An 18,460-nucleotide genomic window follows, 5' to 3' on the forward strand; every position below is an offset into this window, starting at 1 on the left:
CAGCACTATCAGCATAGCCCTCCATTCAGTTCTCCCTCATATATTTATCTAACCGCTACTTACATGCATCTATAATATTTGATTCAACTACTCTGGTGGTAGCGAGTTCTACATCCTTACCACTCTCTGGCTAAAGAAGATTCTTCTTGATTCCCAATTTGATTTGTTGCTGATTTTTCTTAAATTGATGGTCTCTAGTAGTGGCGTGGTCAATTAGTTCGTTGCATGCAATCTTATATTCGTTCATGTAATTCTGCCGAAAAATCAACCATCTATTGCAGTGACTCATCTGAAGTAAAGGAAGGCTGTTTGCTTTAAGAATCTAATGGCACGATTTCATCATTAACCATCTGGTTGCATGGGCAGAGCAAGCTGTGTCGTGGACTTTCTTGCACATTATTTCTCTTTGTGCACAAGAAGCAGGAGATTGAATGACTGACAGAAGAATTAGGAACAGGAGTAAGCCATCTAGCACCTCGAGCCTGCTCCGCCACTCAACAAGATCATGGCTGATCTGGCCGTGGACTGAACTCCTCTTACCCACCCGCTGCCAATAACCCTTAATTCCCTTAGTGGTTAAAAATCTATCTATCTGTGATTTGAATACATTCAATCAGCTAGGCTCAACTGCTTCCCTGGGCAAATAATTTCACAGATTCGCAACCTTCTGGGAGAAGAAATTCCTTCTCAACTCGGTTTTAAATTGGCTCCCCCTTATTTTGAGGCTGTTCCCGCAAGTTCTAGTCTCCCCGACCAGTGGAAACAACCTATCTGCCTCTATCTTGTCGATCCCTTTCATTATTTTAAATGTTTCTCTAAGATCACCATTCATCCTTCTGAACTCCAACGAGTAAAGACCCAATCTATTATCATAAGGTAAACCCCTCCTCTCCGGAATCAGCCCAATGAATCGTCTCTGTACCCTCTCCAAAGCTAGTATATTCTTCCTTAAGTAAGGTGACCACAACTGCATGCAGTACTCCAGGTGCGGCCTCACCAATACCCTATACAGTTGCAGCAGGACCTCCCTGCTTTTGCACTCCATCCCTCTCGCAATGAAGACTAACATTCCATTCGCCTTCCTGATTACCTGCTGCACCTGCAAACTAACTTTTTGGGATTCATGCACAAGGACCCCCAGGTCCCTCTGCACCGCAGCATGTTGTAATTCCTCCCCATTCAAATAATATTCCCTTTTTCTGTTTTAATCCAAGGTGGATGACTTCACATTTTCCGACATTGTATTCCATCTGCCAAACCTTACCCATTGGCTTAACCTGTCTAAATCTCGTTGCAACCGCTCTGTGTCCTCTACACACCCAATTTCCCACTAATCTTTGTGTCATACTTTCCCCACAAGTGGAACCACTCTGTATCTACTCTATCAAAACCTTTGAAGATATTAAGGAGCTCTATTAGTTCACCACTCAGACTTCTCATTTCATGACAAAATAAATTGAGCTTGTCGATTCTTTCCTGATAGTATACCATCTTCTCTGCACCCTATCCATGTCTTGCTAGTTTATTTTATAATATGGCGACCAGAATTGCACACAGTACTCCTAATGTGCTCTAACTGTAGAAAATTCGATATTGGTCATTTTGAAACCGGCTTGGCCAGGCTGCCTGGTCTATTTAAAAGGGGCCCGCACCTCATCTTTTGAGGAGGCAGTTCACAGGCATCCTGCAGTAACTGAAGGCCGTTTGCTAACAGAAGCTGATTGTACATTTTCAACATTGTCGATCTGGGTGCACGGGCAGGACACGTCGTGACAGGGACTTGTTGCAGCGTAATTCTGTATGGATGCAAAAAGCCTGAAATGGAATAGTTGAGTTGTGCTAGATGGCAGACGAGAGGTTAAGGCGATGGAGTGCAAATCGATTGTGTCAATTTACTTTGTTAAGCGTTTTTTGCTGATAAACCTGCCAAGCATTTGACTGAATATTACATAAATTAGGCTTTGAATCCAAATCTCATCAAAACTGTAATTTCCTGGTACCATTATGGTACATATCAGAAATAAACACCTTATCCATTATGCTGCAGTCTCAATGACGAAGTCACGGTGATTTCTTACGTTTTTCTTGATATGCCAACTGAATTTACTGACTGGAAGAATTGTATTAACTCCACGTGATCGGCTCGGCTCATCCTTGGGCCGAATTGCGAGTGGTGCGAGCAAATTCTGGAACTGAGTCATTACTGTTCTTTAAGGAAGGGTAAATGCCCCCTGCACGTCCTGCTATACACGTGTGCAGAGTCCCATCCAACTCCCATGATGCTTAATCCCCTCTTAGTGGTACTGGAGAACCATTTTCAAGATGGAGGCACATGGTCGACTCAGCAGAAAGTGAATGTTCTGCGTGGTCTTTCGGCCAGCTTTCCAACTGGCATCCAACTCCCGTGCGAGCATTGCTGACTATTCCAATACAACAATATTGGAATGTCTTTACAAAACTAGTTTTGAAACGTGACCTGTATTATCAAATAAGATTTTGAAGCATTAATAGGTTTATATTGTCGTCTCTGTCGGCATCCACTTAAGGCACACTCTACGTTAAGACAACTATATTCGGTGCTGCTTTATTTCACTGCGAGCGCGAAGGGACATATCTGTGAGGATATTTGCCCCTAATTTACATCATTCCTGTCCTATAGTCCACGTCTTTCGATACCCATTGCTGACCTTGTTGCTGGTTAGATCAGGCCAGGCAGTCCATTTAAAAGTGAGAACCCAATCAGCGAAAAGCAGAGAAATATAAGAGGCAGACACAGGGAGAGATAGAAAGAAGCATGCGAAGACAATAACAGAAAAGATCATTGCAGCTTGAGGGGAATCCTTTTGCTCTCTTGAAATGTTGTAAAAGCGTAAAGGATAATTGGGCGACAGTTTAAACGTGCCTCCCGCCCTGGCGGATCTCTCAGGCTCTGCGAGACGGAAATGCAGCCCGGAAGCTACAGCTCTTACTTATTCAAGCACTGAACGGAGCTTCAAACAGTGTAGCGGCGAGCAGGTAAACCTGAGTGGATTTCAGGCCCAAAACATTTATCCTACCGGCTATCGCAGACAGTTGTGGTTTGCTGCAAACAATTACTTTCCAGCCTCGGAACATGCCAATCCTATCCTGCAGGGCTATGGGGAGAGGACAGGGGAGATGAACTAGCTGAGAGCTGGCACTCTCTCGATGGGACGAATGGCCCCCTGCCGTGCGGTAACCATTCTATTAATTTACATTTGGACTTTGATGGGAATCGAATCAATAAGTTTGAATGATTCTATGGAACTGAATCAGCGAGAATTCCAATGCACGAGCCATTGCAACACTGAGCACAACATTTTTAGTGAAATGTTCAGGAAAATCATTGTTTCTTTTGAATGTGGTGCAGGAATTATGTGGAAATAATCAATGCGTTTACATATCTTCTCTTTGAAATCGAGTGTTTTTCCGGCCCATTATTATTTACATCAGAGTTATTGATTAAATGTCAAAACGCCTCCACTCCATCCCACATATATGTAAATTTGTCATCCTCCGTTGCAATATTGTGTGCTGGAATAAAACAGTGAACATGTAGGTAACATTTGGGGATACATCAATTGTACCTTCGATTACTGTCGAAATGTCACAAGCAAAGCAATCAGCTGTACTAGGTGAGGCTCGAGCTCACAACCTCGGCCTTTCTAGGTGCTTATACTGTCAGATAAGTACTGCGCCATATCCAATTCCGTCGCTAAATGATGTGCTGATGCTGTGTGGTATTAGTGCTTCCACCATACAGCTGCCTATGCAACCTGTCTTATAATTCCTCCCCTAAAAATCTATCGAGGTTGGGGCAATTGACATTTTCAAGTTTCGCATTGATCGATTTTTGTTAGGCAAGGATATGAAGATTTATGGAATCATTGCAGACAAATGGAATTAAGAATTAGTTAAAGGGACAGAAACAGTAACAGCTGCAAACAAACGTAGCATTTTATTCATATTTAACAGCAACAATATACGTGCCGTGCGCAACTATGCTGTGGTCAGAGAAAAACGCCCGAAGCTTCCGAAACTCCTGTGGCTTTTCTGCGGCTCTCTTTCCTCTCTTCCCTTCCTCCTGCAAGCTGCCAGTTTTAAACCATGTTTTTAATGTTGCTCTGGGCGAGGGCATTCAACATTCTCAGAACCATCTCTACCGTTTCATTGCTTGTTTTCTATCTTTATTAATTATGAAACTCCTTGATCTACAATGGTAGCGCTTGCGACAATATATTAAAAGGCGGCTTATTGGAAACACGTTGTGATCATAGTTTGGTTTTGTACATATCACCTTTTATCACTCAAGAGGGAATGTTATATTTACAATAAACTATATCTTCTTGTAAATGTTGGTTCATTCGCTCCCTAGTGCCAGATGAGGAATTGTTTGATGCCCTCATTTATTTCATGTGGGGAACAGGCACGGGTATTCATTCAGAAATAACCCACAGATTGACACTGAGTTAACCGCAGCAAGAGAGACAGACAGCAGCTTGGCACATGGCGGAAGAGACAAGAGAGATGGATAAATAGTAAACGGCCTCAAACTCTGAAAAGTACAAACATCACATGCAGAAAGCATTGGCTGCTCTAGGTGAGGCTCGAACTCACAACCTCGGCATTTCCCCGGCCTGTACTACTTTATAAGTACCGCGCGCTAACCGGTTGCGCCACTAGAGCTTCACAGCCTGCGGTCTTAGTGCTCCCCTCATATAGCTGCCTGTTCCATCTGTCTTACAAGGAAGAAGGCAAAGAATCATCGAATCATTCAACACAGAAGGAAGCTGTTCATCCCACCGTGTCTGTGCCGACTCTCTGCAAGAAGCCTTCAGTTATTGAAACTCCATAGATTTTCGCCATAGACGTGTTTTATTTTTTGTATAATATGTTGTTATTTGGAATGAATTTGGATATCCGTGCGGCAAATTTATAAATATATTTGTGCATCTATCTGTGAGTTGTAAATTAAATTGTGTGGAACATTGATAATCAAATTATTTGTGTTCATATATGTGTTATTCTACAAGTATTTGTTTTTATGTCTGCTTTCTTTATGAATTTCTCTCTAAGTATCTCCGTGCTGCAGTTGTATTTACGTTTATTTGCGAGGTGTTTACAGGTAACATAGATACAAAGATATACACAGAAAATACATAGATAACAAACACAGATGCTCCACAATACTATTATAAATAACTTTGTTGCATTCAAATACATAAACACTAACACAGATATACAAAATATATTTATATCCCACAGAACAATTTGCAACTTAACACAGAGACACCAAAATATATTTCGAGCTTTCTCTGATCAAATAATATTTTACTCCTTACGGTCCTCAGCAAATTCTGCTGTGCCTGTGTTTCCTCTGCTTATGCTCAGTGTAAGGGCAGGTTTAGCCGAACCGGGGTATATCGTTTCCCAAGGATGGGCTGATGTGCGCTGTCTGTGGCCACGTTCACTGCTATCATTAAAATATAAAAATCATCTGGACTTGTGAATAAAGGCATAATCACAACATCTACAGATGTTTCATCCTGGTACACAAATCCATTGCCAAATTTGTTCAACCGCTCACCCGCCCCAGTTGTTAAACTTCCCGCGAGGGCATTGGTCCAAACTCTATTGATGTACAACCCGACCGACTGGAACAGGTCCCTCCTGCGCCAGAACTGGTCCCAATGCCCGAGGATTCTGTAGCCCAACCTCGTGCACCGTTAACCAGACATACGTTGCTATTTCTAAACTCAATAGCGCGGGGCACTGGGAATAATCCATAGAATTCCTTTGTGGTCCTGCTCATTAATTTCCTCAATTGCACCTGAAACTCTGATTAAAGGAACTCATCCCCTTGTTTCCTTATGTCATTGGTTAGCACATAGATCACGGCTTATGCTGCTCCCTTTCGCCCTTGAAAAGGTTCTGCACCCACTCAGTGATGTTCTTTACCTGGCAGAAGGGAGGATACACACCACGCATGACTCACGTTTGCCGTTGCAGAAAGGTACTGACATTCGAATCCCCAATGCCGTCAACTTATGTTACTTTTTCGTTTCAGAAGCAAAGGACTGCGAATCCTGTAAATCTGAAATGAAATCAGAAAATGTTGGATATACTCAGCCAGTCAGGCAGCATCTATGGAAAGTTTTCTGATGACGGCGTTGTGATTAAATTTGATTGACGTGAAGCGTCAACAATGCAATCCAGATACGATCCGATATTGTAATCCCAAAGCACCAGTTTGTGAGTATTGAAACCAATGCGGTTACCACGCATTAATCTGGGAGCTAAATTGTTGTTCTTGTTCTGGTAAAGTCGCAACAGCAGAGGACTGCAATGAAATATCCAAGTATTTAAGATAAATCATATGTTTTACAATTAATAAAACGAGCCAGTTCCAAAAGACATTCAATCTTCAAAACGGTTAACTTTTGCCGTTTAATTTCCGCCATGTCTGCCGGAGTAAAACACAGGTATTGGCTGTTTTTATTAATTAGAGTTCATTGCTGTTGCGACGAGTTTACTTTGAACATTCTCCCTTTAAAGATTCTCACAGAGGCCGCCTGACTGGTTCACGAGTTCTCGACATCAATGTTTACTCACACCTGTGACCGCCACCTAGTGGTTAGAATGCAGCGCTCGCTCCTTGTCGGCACATGTTTGATGTCCATTCCGGGATTTATTAAATTAAAATGAAGCTTAATAAATTAATTTCATTACATGCTGTGAAAGATTTATAATTATTGCAATCGCCATTGACAACTTGTCCCGTTCTGTTTCAGACTGATGGAAATACATGGCAACAGAGAGCCTGCTAAACTTCCAACAATTGAGGTCCATAAGGGCACGTACGATGTAAGCACGCACCCGTCGAGGCCCCTCAAGTGCGCTTCTCAGAGCGCGATATGCGTGCGCAGAAAACTGGCACTGGGACAGTCAAAATGCCTTTTGACTGATCCAACGCATCCCCAAGAGAAGGGTGCTTGAGGTCGGAGATTTGCGCGATTTTCTCAACACTTGCCTGGAAGATCTCCTTCAAAATCTTACACCTGGTAAAGGTGACAGAGAGATAGATAGGCAGGGGGAGACAGTTATGTGCATGTCACAGAAAGAGAGAGACAGACAGGTGGTTTTGATGCAGAGGAGACAGTCCTGAGAGAAAGAAAGCGAGACAGAGATTTTGAAAGAGAGAGAGAGAGACAGACTAGGGGGAGGGGAGACATAGAAACATAGAAACATAGAAAATAGGTGCAGGAGTAGGCCATTCGGCCCTTCTAGCCTGCACCGCCATTCAATGAGTTCATGGCTGAACATGCAACTTCAGTAGTCCATTCCTGCTTTCTCGCCATACCCGTTGATCCACCGAGTAGTAAGGACTACATCTAACTCCTTTTTGAATATATTTAGTGAATTGGCCTCAACAACTTCCTGTGGTAGAGAATTCCACAGGTTCACCACTCTCTGGGTGAAGAAGTTTCTCCTCATCTCGGTCCTAAATGGCTTACACCTTATCCTTAGACTGTGACCCCTGGTTCTGGACTTCCCCAGCATTGGGAACATTCTTCCCGCATCTAACCAGTCTGAACCCGTCAGAATTTTAAAGTTTCTATGAGGTCCCCTCTCATTCTTCTGAACTCCAGTGAATACAAGCCAAGTTCACCCAGTCTTTCTTGATAGGTCAGTCCCGCCATCCCGGGAATCAGTCTGGTGAACCTTCGCTGCACTCCCTCAATACCAAGAATGTCCTTCCTCAGGTTAGAAGACCAAAACTGTACACAATTCTCCAGGTGAGGCCTCACCAAGGCCCTGTGCAACTGTAGCAACACCTCGCTGCCCCGTAATCAAATCCCCTCGCTATGAAGGCCAACATGCCATTTGCTTTCCTAACCGCCTGCTGTACCTGCATGCCAACCTTCAATGACTGAAGTACCATGACACCCAGGTCTCGTTGCACCTCCCCTTTTCCTAATCTGTCACCATGCAGATAACAGTCTGTCTCTCTGTTGTTATCACCAAAGTGAATAACCTCACATTTATCCACATTATACTTCATCTGCCAAGCATTTGCCCACTCATCTAACCTATCCAAGTCGCTCTGTCGCCTCATAGCATCCTCCTCACAGCGCACACTGCCACCCATCTTAGTGTCATCCGCAAATTTTCAGATATTACATTTAATCCCCTCGTCCAAATCATCAATGTACAATGTAAACAGCTGGGGCCCCAGCACAGAACTTTGCGGTACCCCACTAGTCACTGCCTGCCATTCTGAAAAGTACCCATTTACTCCGACTCTTTGCTTCGTGTCTTACAATCAGTTCTCAGTCCATGTCAGTACACTACCCCCAATAACTTGTGCTTTAACTTTGCACATTAATCTCTTGTGGGACCTTGTCGAAAGCCTTCTGAAAGTCCAAATATACCACATCAACTGGTTCTCCCTTGACAACTGTTTGGAAACATCCTCAAAAAATTCCAGAAGATTTGTCAAGCATGATTTCCCTTTCACAAATCCATGCTGACTTGGACCTATCATGTCACCTCTTTCCAAGTGCGCTGATATGACATCCTTTATAATTGTTTCCATCATTTTACCCACAACCGATGTCAGGCTGACCGGTCTATAATTCCCTGTTTTCTCTATCCCTCCTTTTTTAAAAAGTGGGGTTACATTTGCTACCCTCTACTCGATAGGAACTGATCCAGAGTCAATGGAATGTTGGAAAATGATTGTCAATGCATCCGCTATTTTCAAGGCTACCTCCTTAAGTACTCTGGGATGCAGTCCATCAGGATTTATCGGCCTTCAATCCCATCAATTTCCCCAACACAATCTCCCGACTAATAAGGATTTCCCTCAGTTCCTCCCCCTTACTAGACCCTCTGACCCCTTTTATATCAGGAAGGTTGTTAGTGTCCTCCTGAGTGAATACCGAACCAATGTACTTGTTCAATTGGTCCGCAATTTCTTTGTTCCCCGTTATGACTTCCCCTGATTCTGACTGCAGGGGACTTATGTTTGTCTTTATTAACCTTTTTCTCTTTACATATCTATCGAAACTTTTGCAATCCGTCTTAATGTTCCCTGCAAGCTTCTACTCGTACTTCATTTTCCCTGCCCTCATCAAATCCTTTGCCTTCCTCTGCTGAGTTCTAAATTTCTCCCAGTCTCCGGGTTCGCTGCTATTTCTGGCCAATTCGTATGCCACTTCCTTGGCTTTAATACTATCCCTGATTTCCCTTGATAGCCACGGTTGAGCCACCTTCCCTTTTTTATTTTTACGCCAGATAGGAATGTACAATTGTTGCAGTTCATCCATGCGGTCTCTAAATGTCCGCCATTGCCCATCCACAGTGAACCCCTTAAGTATCATTCGCCAATCTATACTAGACAATTCACGCCTCATACCTTCAAAGTTACCCTTCTTTAAGTTCTGGACCATGGTCTCTGAATTAACTGTTTCATTCTCCATCCTAATGCAGAATTCCACCATATTATGGTCACTCTTCACCAAAAGGCCTCGCACAACGAGATTGCTAATTAATCCTCTCTCATTACACAACACCCAGTCTAACATGACCTCCCCCCTAGTTGGTTCCTCGACATATTGGTCTAGAAAACCATCCCATCTGCACTCAAGGAATCATCCTCCACCGTATTGCTTCCAGTTTGGTTCGCCCAATCTATTTGCATATTAAAGTCACCCATTATATGCTGCACCCTTATTGCATGCACCTCTAATTTCCTGTTCGATGCCACGGAGTGATGACAGAGTGAGTTAATTATGTTGGGGGATATAGAGAGCGACAATACTGAGGGGAGTGGGCGGCACGACCGACCGACAGGTGAGAAACGGATGGAGACAAACTGGGTCGGTGGAAGTTATGATTGATGACAAAAAGAGAGATAGACGTGGAAGGCAGAAGGGAGGAGGCAGGCGACGGAGAATGATGGAAGGGGGAAGTGCGTGACAGACAGGGTAGACAGAAATGGAAGACTGACGAATGCAGATAGAGAGCGACAGACAGAGGCAGACGGGGTTGAATGGTGGAAGGGGACAGTAATTGACAGACAGGGGAGACAGATGGGCGTTAGCCAGAAAGATAACACACTGGGCTGAGTTCGAGATAAAGAGAGAGAGACTGACGGTGGGGTGAGGCAGTGAGAGTGGGAGAGAGGGGATGAGACAGACCTGTAAGAGACAGGTAAATAGAGAGTTTTGGTGAAACAATCGGGGCAAAAAGGGCGAAACCGCGAGAGAAACAAATGCGGCAGACAGCAACGGCAGACAGATGAGGAGACAGAGGCAGAGAAAGAGGCATACAGGAGAGACAGGACCAGAAAGACATACGAGGAAGCAGAATGAGAGAGACATTCGGCGGATCAGAGCGAGAGACAGACACGGGTAGGAGGGTGGGGAGAGAGATAGAGTGATTGAGACTGGCGGTGGAAAAAGACAGATGGCAAGACAGAGAGAGGCAGGTGGTGGAGAAAGAAGGAGGAGACAGATCTGGAAAACACCGAGAGAGAGAGCGAGAGAAACCACAGGGTAGCAGAGTGGGAATGTTACTGAACTACTAATCCAGAGGCCTGGTCTGAAGATCGCCGAGATGTAAGTTGAAATCCTGCCATGGCAGCTGCAGAATTTAAATTGAGTTAATTACATGAATCTGGATTGAAAGAGCTAGTATCAGAAATGACCATGTTAATACTGGATTGTCATAATAATCCATCTGGTTCACTAATGTCCTTCAGGGGATGAAATATGCCCTCCTTTCCTGGTCTGGGCTAAACGTGATTCCAGACGCAGAGCAATGTGGTTGACACTTCAATGCCCTCTACAATGGCCCAGCGAGACACTCAGTTGAATCAAACTGCAGCGACAAAGTCGGCACTGCGGGAGTCTCTTCACCACACGGACTGCAGCGGTTACAAATAGTCGGCTCACCACCACCTTCTCCGGGGCAGTTTCAGAAGGGCAATAAAGGAAGGAAGACCTTGGTAGCGACGCCCACATTTCTGAATTCATTTTTTTAAACTTTGGAGACAGGGAAAGAGGCCGCCAGAGAGAGATATAGAGACAGAGGCAGACGGCGGGGTAATAGATGGGACAAAGTAAATGAGATGAAGAGACAGTGGGGAGACAGACGTGGGGAGAAAGTGGGAGATAACCAGAAGGCGGACTCAGATAGACAGATCGGCGAGGTAAAGAGAGATAAACAGTTGACGGTGACAGAGAGAATGAGAGATTGATCGACAGGGACAGGCGGGTTTGATGACGAAGTGTGTACACGTGTGGAGGGTTTTAGTGGGTCAGACGCGGGAGAGAAATGGGCAGAAAACAGAAAAGACAGGGAGAAAACGACGTGGTAGACAAAGAAAAAGAGCTGGGGGAGCGAGAGACAGAGAGAGAAAGCAACAAATTGGGTGTGTTAGGATAGAGATCAACTGGAAGAATGGTGCATTGCGACAGGCTGCGGTAGGTAGATGATATGTTACAAAGACAAAGGCTGAGACGGTGCTCGACGGGAATCGGAAAACTGGTGAGCCAGGGAGGCAGCAGAGAGAGCGAGAGAAAGACAGGCGAGAGATAGGAAGGTGATAGAGAGCGGCGGGGCGGGGGGACAGTGAGAGAGAGAGAACTACAGGAGGTGATAGAGAGAGAGCGAGAGACCGTGTGATGGAGATCACCGACTGGAAATGTAAAAGAAGGTTACAGAGTGTGTGAGGCTGATGGTGGTAGACAGACGGGAGGATGTAGAAGGGGAGAGAGATACAGCAGAGGGAAACGGGCAAGACAGAATTAGAACAGACGAATCAGACAGACACAGAAAAGTTAAGGAGAGAGAGAGCAAGACTGGGGAGACAGAGATGGTGACAAACGGGGGAGCTAAACAGGAGGGAGACAGGGAGGTAACGACAGAGACAGACAGTGAGAGAGAAAGGTTGACAGACGGCGGGGCTAGACGGACGGAGAAATGCAAGGGACAGACTCGAGAGACAGACGGGAGAGGGAAGGAGGGGGAGAGACTGATGGGCACAGACGGGGAGACAGAAATAGAGATAACAGCAGAGGAAAGCAAAAGACAGTGGGAGTCAGACGGAGAGACAGGCGGGAGGTGCACAGAGAAAGACAGATGGGGGTTACACAACTGGCGCGAAAGACGCGGAGTGACATGTTGGGTAAGAGAGTGTTGGAAACAGATGGGGAGATAGAAAGAAAGACAGACGTGAGGAGATAGAGAACGACAAACAAACGGGGAGGCACTTTCCAGTTCCGCTCTCTCGTCCAATTTTAGTGAATAAAAATGTAATTGGCACTGTAAATAGTGTCTTGGAACATAACGTTGCAAAGAGACGCTTATTATGTATTTGTGAAAATAAGTATGCAGATATAGGTCCCAGTGACGATGTGTAAATTATTTCATATTGAACCTAAGAAAGATGGATCAGAGTATATTATACTTAGAAAATGTGCCTGACAATTGATATTTAGAGGTGCAAGTACTGAAATATCTCCTAATACTCCTGTTTTTGGTGGTCATAATTCCCCTGTTTCTGAAACTCCTAATTTCCATGTACCCGGAGCTCTGAATTCCCCATGTTTCAAGAGATCCTCATTCCTCTGTTTCAGGAGCTCCTGATCCCTCTGTTTCAGGAGCTCCTAATTCCTCTGTTTCCGGAGCTCCTTATCCCTCTGTTTCAGGAGCTCCTAATTCCCCTGTTTCTAGAGCTCCTTATCCCTCTGTTTCAGGAACTTCTAATTCCCCTGTTTGTGGAGCTCCTTATCCCACTGTTTCTGGAGCTCCTAATTCAGCTGTTTCTGGAGCTCCTTATCCCTCTGTTTCAGGAACTCCTTATCCCTCTGTTTCTGGAGATCCGAATTCTCCATTTTCTTGCATTCCTCATTTATCTATTTCAGCAGCTTCTAATTCACCAGTTTCAGGTGCTCCTCATTTCCCTGTGTCAGGAACTCCAGATTATCCTCTTTCTGGCGCTCCAATTACACTGTTTCTGCAGCTCCTCGTTCTACTGTTTCAGTAGCATCTTTGTCCCATGTTTTGGAGTAAATAATGCCCCTGTCACTGGAGCTCATAATTCCCCTGTATTAGGTGATCCTAGTTCACCTCTTTGTTCAACTGCTAACTCTCCGTTTCTGCTGCTCCTAATTACCCTGCTTTATAACTTAAAGTGCTGGCGCTCTTAATTTTCCTCTTCCTAATTACCCTATGTCTGGCGCTCCTACTTTCCCTGATTATGATGCCCTCTCCTAACTTCCCAGTATTTGGAGCTAAGAATTCCATTTTAACTGTAGTTGTCTCGTAATTTCCCTGTTTATGGAGCTCTCTACTAATTTTCAGGTTTCTGTTACGGTCTCCTAATTCCCCCGTAGATGTCGGTGCTAATTCCCCTGTTTCTGTTGATCCTAATTCTCCGTGTTTCTGGAGATCCTAATTCAACTGTTTCTTGATCCTATTTCCCAGCATTCGAGGGCACTCTCATTCCGTTGTTTCTGGAGATCAACCAATGCTGATGTTTCTGGAGCTCCTAATTACCTTGTTTCCGGATCTCCGAATTCCTGTGTTTCCGGAGCTCCGAGTTCCCCTTTTCTGTTGCACCATCCCAGTTCATTCTTTTTATGAATATCCTAACTCCGCTGTTTCAGCAGCTCCTACTTCTGCTGTATCTGGTGCATTTAATTCCACGTGTGCACACAACCTGAAGTAATGAAAGCCGTTTGCTTTAACAAGCTGATGGCACATTTTCAACATTGTCGATCTGCTTGCATAGGCAGGACAAGCGGTGAAGTGGACATTCTTGCAGAATATTTCTGTTTGGATGCAAAAAGCAGGACATTGAATGCCTACCGTTGCTTCAAACGGGAGAGGAGGTGGCCCAGAGTTTAATGCGAATAACTGCTAATCCATTGTGATCGGCATGCGTGGCTCTGAATCCCATACTTGTACTTATTGTGCAAAACATTTGAAGCCTCTTGGTGTTTTGTTAATCACATAAAACCTCATGGCCAAATTTGCATTTTACTGTCAAGGAAGCTGTACTTTGGTCATGTCATGTCTCAAATGAATATAGGGCCTGTAATTCCAGCCTCACTGGGTCTGCACGGAGTAAGTACGCAACCGGCAAGGACCCACAACAGCCCTTCTTTGGCGTGCGAGGCGCATGCACTGAAAACCAGGTTTTCCAATTTCAAATTCTTGCTTGTCAGACCCAACGCTTCTTCAGGAGAATGACAATCGCGTGAGTGTGTACTATTCGCCCATCAATTGCCCAGCGAATGTCCTTAAATTGCTTGCGACTGGGAAAGCAGGTGCATAGCCTGCTTTTATCAGCGTAATTGTTTTCTAACATGTAAAAAATATAAAAACATATAGAAATAAAATGTAATAAAATGTTTATGTATGAAAACTCTGTCCACTAAGGAAGGTTTATTTTAAACCCTAAATATCAACATTTAAAAAAATCCGAATAATATATTTTTTTCCAACACATTTGTTAACTTAAATTTAAAATAATATTACATACGTGAGGTGTTTTTTTTTTTTACTTTGATGTGTGTTTGGGTGATGGCGGCGTTTTCATTCGTAATACTGAGAATCCCTACTTCCGGAGATGCTATTATTACGAATGATAATACTGTACCTGCATTGGCTGTCCAGAGCCACGTGAATCCAGCTTCTCCCTCCGCAACTCCAAGACGTGAATGCACTGCGAAGCGCGGGAAGAGAAGGTCTCAGATGCGGAGGCTGCAGGAGCAAAAGGTAGGTGTGGAACGTTATCACTATTTGCAGCCGAGCGCCTGGGGTAAGCCGAGCACAATGACTTCAGGCCCAATATATTCATCAAAGGTAAAATTTACATTCTTATGTTGTTATTCGCATGACTATGGAGAGGGGAACTAATTTGTCGGCTCTCTCAGAGACACAGCACAGCCACGTTGGGCCGAATAGCTTTCTTCACTACCGTCAGAATATGCCGCTTTAATACAGAATGGGTTACGCAAATTACTGTCGGCTGCTCGTTGGTCGAGGGATATGAATCTCTCTTTGTGATATTCACAGTGGAAATGCGAGAGGTCACCCATCAGTTTGTGTCTGTCTAAACCGATTTGCTGTCAGTCCAGGATCAATCTGTGTCTGTTTTCAAAGATTTGCTCTCAGTCCAAGGTCATTCTGGGTCGGTTTAAAGTTAAAGAACTCTCAGTCCAAGAACATTCTATGTCTGCTTCACAGGGATTTGCTTACAGTCCCGCAAATTTCTGTGTCTGTTTAAAAGGGATATGCTATCAGTCCCAGATCATTATGTGTCTGTTTAAAAGGGATGTGCTGTCTATTCCAGATTTCAAATTTCAAATTTCAAAAACTGCCTTTGGAGGGTGTAGGAATTTTAGTTTGTTTGTGAGTTTGTGTAAGAGAGAGAGGGAGAGAGTGCAAACAAATTGTGCGATCGTGCATGGCATTTCATATCATGTGTGAAAAAAGTCATCAAATGGAATTTGAAGCCTTGCCGATTTGCTTGAACACTCCTTAGTGGAATATCTTACAGGAGAAGAATCTGCTGTGGGATCTTGCCATTCCACATCTGAAAAAATGCAAAAAACGCAAGTTAGAAACATACGGATTTCAGCCAGGGCTTGCGTGTGGGCTTTGTGACATGATGAATTTAACCACCTTATTTTCAAATTCAAATCAGATCAAAACAGGACAATACAAGACATGACTGACTGACTGACTTTGTTTTTATATATATATATATATATATATATTTATAAGTATATAAGTGTGTGTGTGTGTGTGTGTGTGAGTGTATATGTATGTACAATGTATACCTCCCCGCTTTTTAACTTTCACAATAAATGTGCTTTTTCTGATCTGCCTGCACTGGACTCGATTGCTTTTGTCCACTTTCACAGCACAAGCAGCTGCTGTCGGATCCTGACATTGCACATCTGAAAAACAGAAGACAGACACATGTCACTTTAAAAGATCGCCGTTGCCTCCCACATCTTCCCTCCTGGGTTGTCTTTCACCATGGGCTGACGGTGCCTGTTGGTATTTACAGCGTGCAAACCCTTATCTCCAATGGTAAACATCTAGACACACACAGCCTTCGTTCGATCAAAAAATAAATACATGATTAATTAATGATATATTTATTGAAATCAAATCAATTTGAATTTTTGTGAACTAAAATTCTTATCAATACATTTCTTAAAAAATTAAGTAGATAAATGTTGTTAAATTGTTTTTTTTCTGGAGGGTTTTACTTCCCTCCGTCCTTCCTGCCTGTCTATCACCTGGGGCTTCAATCACCTTCCCAGCCTCGCGTGGTCCTGAGCCCCACGCTCATTCATGCACAGCACAGTTGCCTTCAGCGATCATAGAAATCCCACTTTATTCTTTTAAAAGAGAACTGCTATCAGTGAAGGGTCATTCTACACCGGTGTAAAAGGGATGTGCTTGCAGTCCCGGATCATTCTGTGTCTGTTTAAACGGGATGGTTGTAGGTTTCGGTTCACAATCTTTCTCTTCAAGACAGATTTTCGCATAGTCCCGGATCACTATGTATATTTTGAAAAGGAGTCTGATTTCAGTTGTGATGACCGAATTGTTAAGCTGTTGTGTTTAAAGTTCGAAGCCCAGCTAAAGTGCGCACCCAGAACGCAGCGCTTCTGTTCATTTACTTGAAATATGCTCATCTTTTCCAAAATCCACTCCTTTGTACAGCTATTGCCCCGAATGTGCTCCTAATATAAAAAACAACAATGTTTTTCCTCATGGCAGCAGCCGCTTGGCGTAACGGATAAGGCATCTGACTTCGATTGTAACCGCGACGTTATCCGAAATTTTCAGATTTGAGTCGTGCCGCGGTAAATTAACTTGCTGCGCGAAATGTTGTATTCTTTGTTGTCATTCTGCCGCAAAACCAGCCATCTCGTACAGTCACTGACCTGAAGGAAAGGAATGCTGTTTGCTTTAAGAAGGTAATGGCACATTTTCAATATTGATCCTGTTGCACGGGCAGAACAAGCGGTGAAGTAGACTTTCTTTAACATTATTTCGGTTTGAATGCAAAAAAGAAGCAAATTCAATTGCTGACGTAGCTGTTAATAGGAAACGAGGTGGCTGCGAACGACAGGCGATGGACGTCTAATCCAGTATGCTGTGCAGGTTAAACAATTGACTCCTTCGGTTACTTTTTCAATCATATTTAATGTCATGGCCAAATTCAACATTTCATGACAAGGATGCTGCACCTTGATCATGTAATGATTCAAATTAATAATATATTGATCAAAGGGAAACATAAGCAGGGCGATGGACATGGGGACGAATTAGATAGGTCTCTGAGAGACAGCACATGCAGGATGGGCCTAATAGTGAACTACCGTCAGAGTCTGAGACCTACGCTTCTCGCTGTCGGCGGCGGCTTGTTGGACTTGGGGTAGGATTGTTTCAAGATTTTCACAATTGAAACATCGGGAACATTCCTTCTGCATCTAACTTGTCCAGTCCCCTCAGAATCTTATATCTTTCTATGAGATCGCCTCTCATCCTTCGAAACTCCAGTGTATAAATGCCCAGTTGATCCAGTCTCTCCTCATATGTCAGTCCAGCCATCCCTGGAATCAGTCTGGTGAACCTTCACTGCACTCCCTCAATAGCAAGCAAGTCCTTCCTCAGATTAGGAGACCAAAACTGAACACAATATTCAAAATGAGGCCTCACCAAGGCCCTGTACAACTGCAGTAAGACCTCAGTGCTCCTCTTCTCAAAACCCCTAGCTATGAAGGCCAACATACCATTTGCCTTCTTCACTGGTGCTATATCTGCATGCCAAATTTCAATGACTGATGTACCATGACACCCATGTCTCATTGCACCTCCCCTTTTCCTAATCTGCCGCCATTCAGATAATATTCTGCTTTCATTGCTTTGTCTCCAAAGTGGATAACTTCCCATTTATCCACATTATACTGCATCTGCCATGCATTTGCCCACTCACCTAACCTGTCCAAATCAACCTGCAGCCTCTTAGCGACCTCTTCACAGCGCACAACGCCAGCCAGTTCAGCTTCATCTGTAAATTTAGAAATACTACACTCAATTCTTTCATCTAAATGATTAATTTATGTAGTAAAGAGCTTGTGTCTTAGCACTGAGCCCTGCGGCACTCCATTAGTCACTGCCTGCCATTCTGAAATGGACCAGTTTATCCGACTCTCTGGTTCCTGTCTGCCAAACAATTCTCTATCCACGTCAGTATGTTACCACCAATATCATGTGCTTTTACTTTGCAGACCGATCTCTGATGTGGGACATTGTCAAAAGGCTTTTGGAAGTCCAAATACACCACATCCACTGGATCTCCCTTGTCCACTTTACTAGTTACATCCTCAAAAAATTCCAGAAG

The 18,460-nt window shown here is 43.8% G+C and overlaps 1 non-coding gene across 1 annotated transcript; it reads right to left on the minus strand.

The window, feature by feature from the left end:
• Window positions 1-4,610: 4,610 nt before the first annotated feature.
• On the minus strand, window positions 4,611-4,704 carry trnai-uau (transfer RNA isoleucine (anticodon UAU)). The gene is made up of 2 exons: window positions 4,667-4,704; window positions 4,611-4,646 (listed from the first exon to the last, which is right to left on the minus strand). It is a non-coding gene; the product is annotated as a tRNA-Ile (tRNA).
• Window positions 4,705-18,460: the final 13,756 nt, after the last annotated feature.

The sequence above is a fragment of the Pristiophorus japonicus genome, chromosome 25 (assembly GCF_044704955.1).
Source record: "Pristiophorus japonicus isolate sPriJap1 chromosome 25, sPriJap1.hap1, whole genome shotgun sequence".
In the NCBI taxonomy this organism is placed as follows: Eukaryota; Metazoa; Chordata; class Chondrichthyes; family Pristiophoridae; genus Pristiophorus; species Pristiophorus japonicus.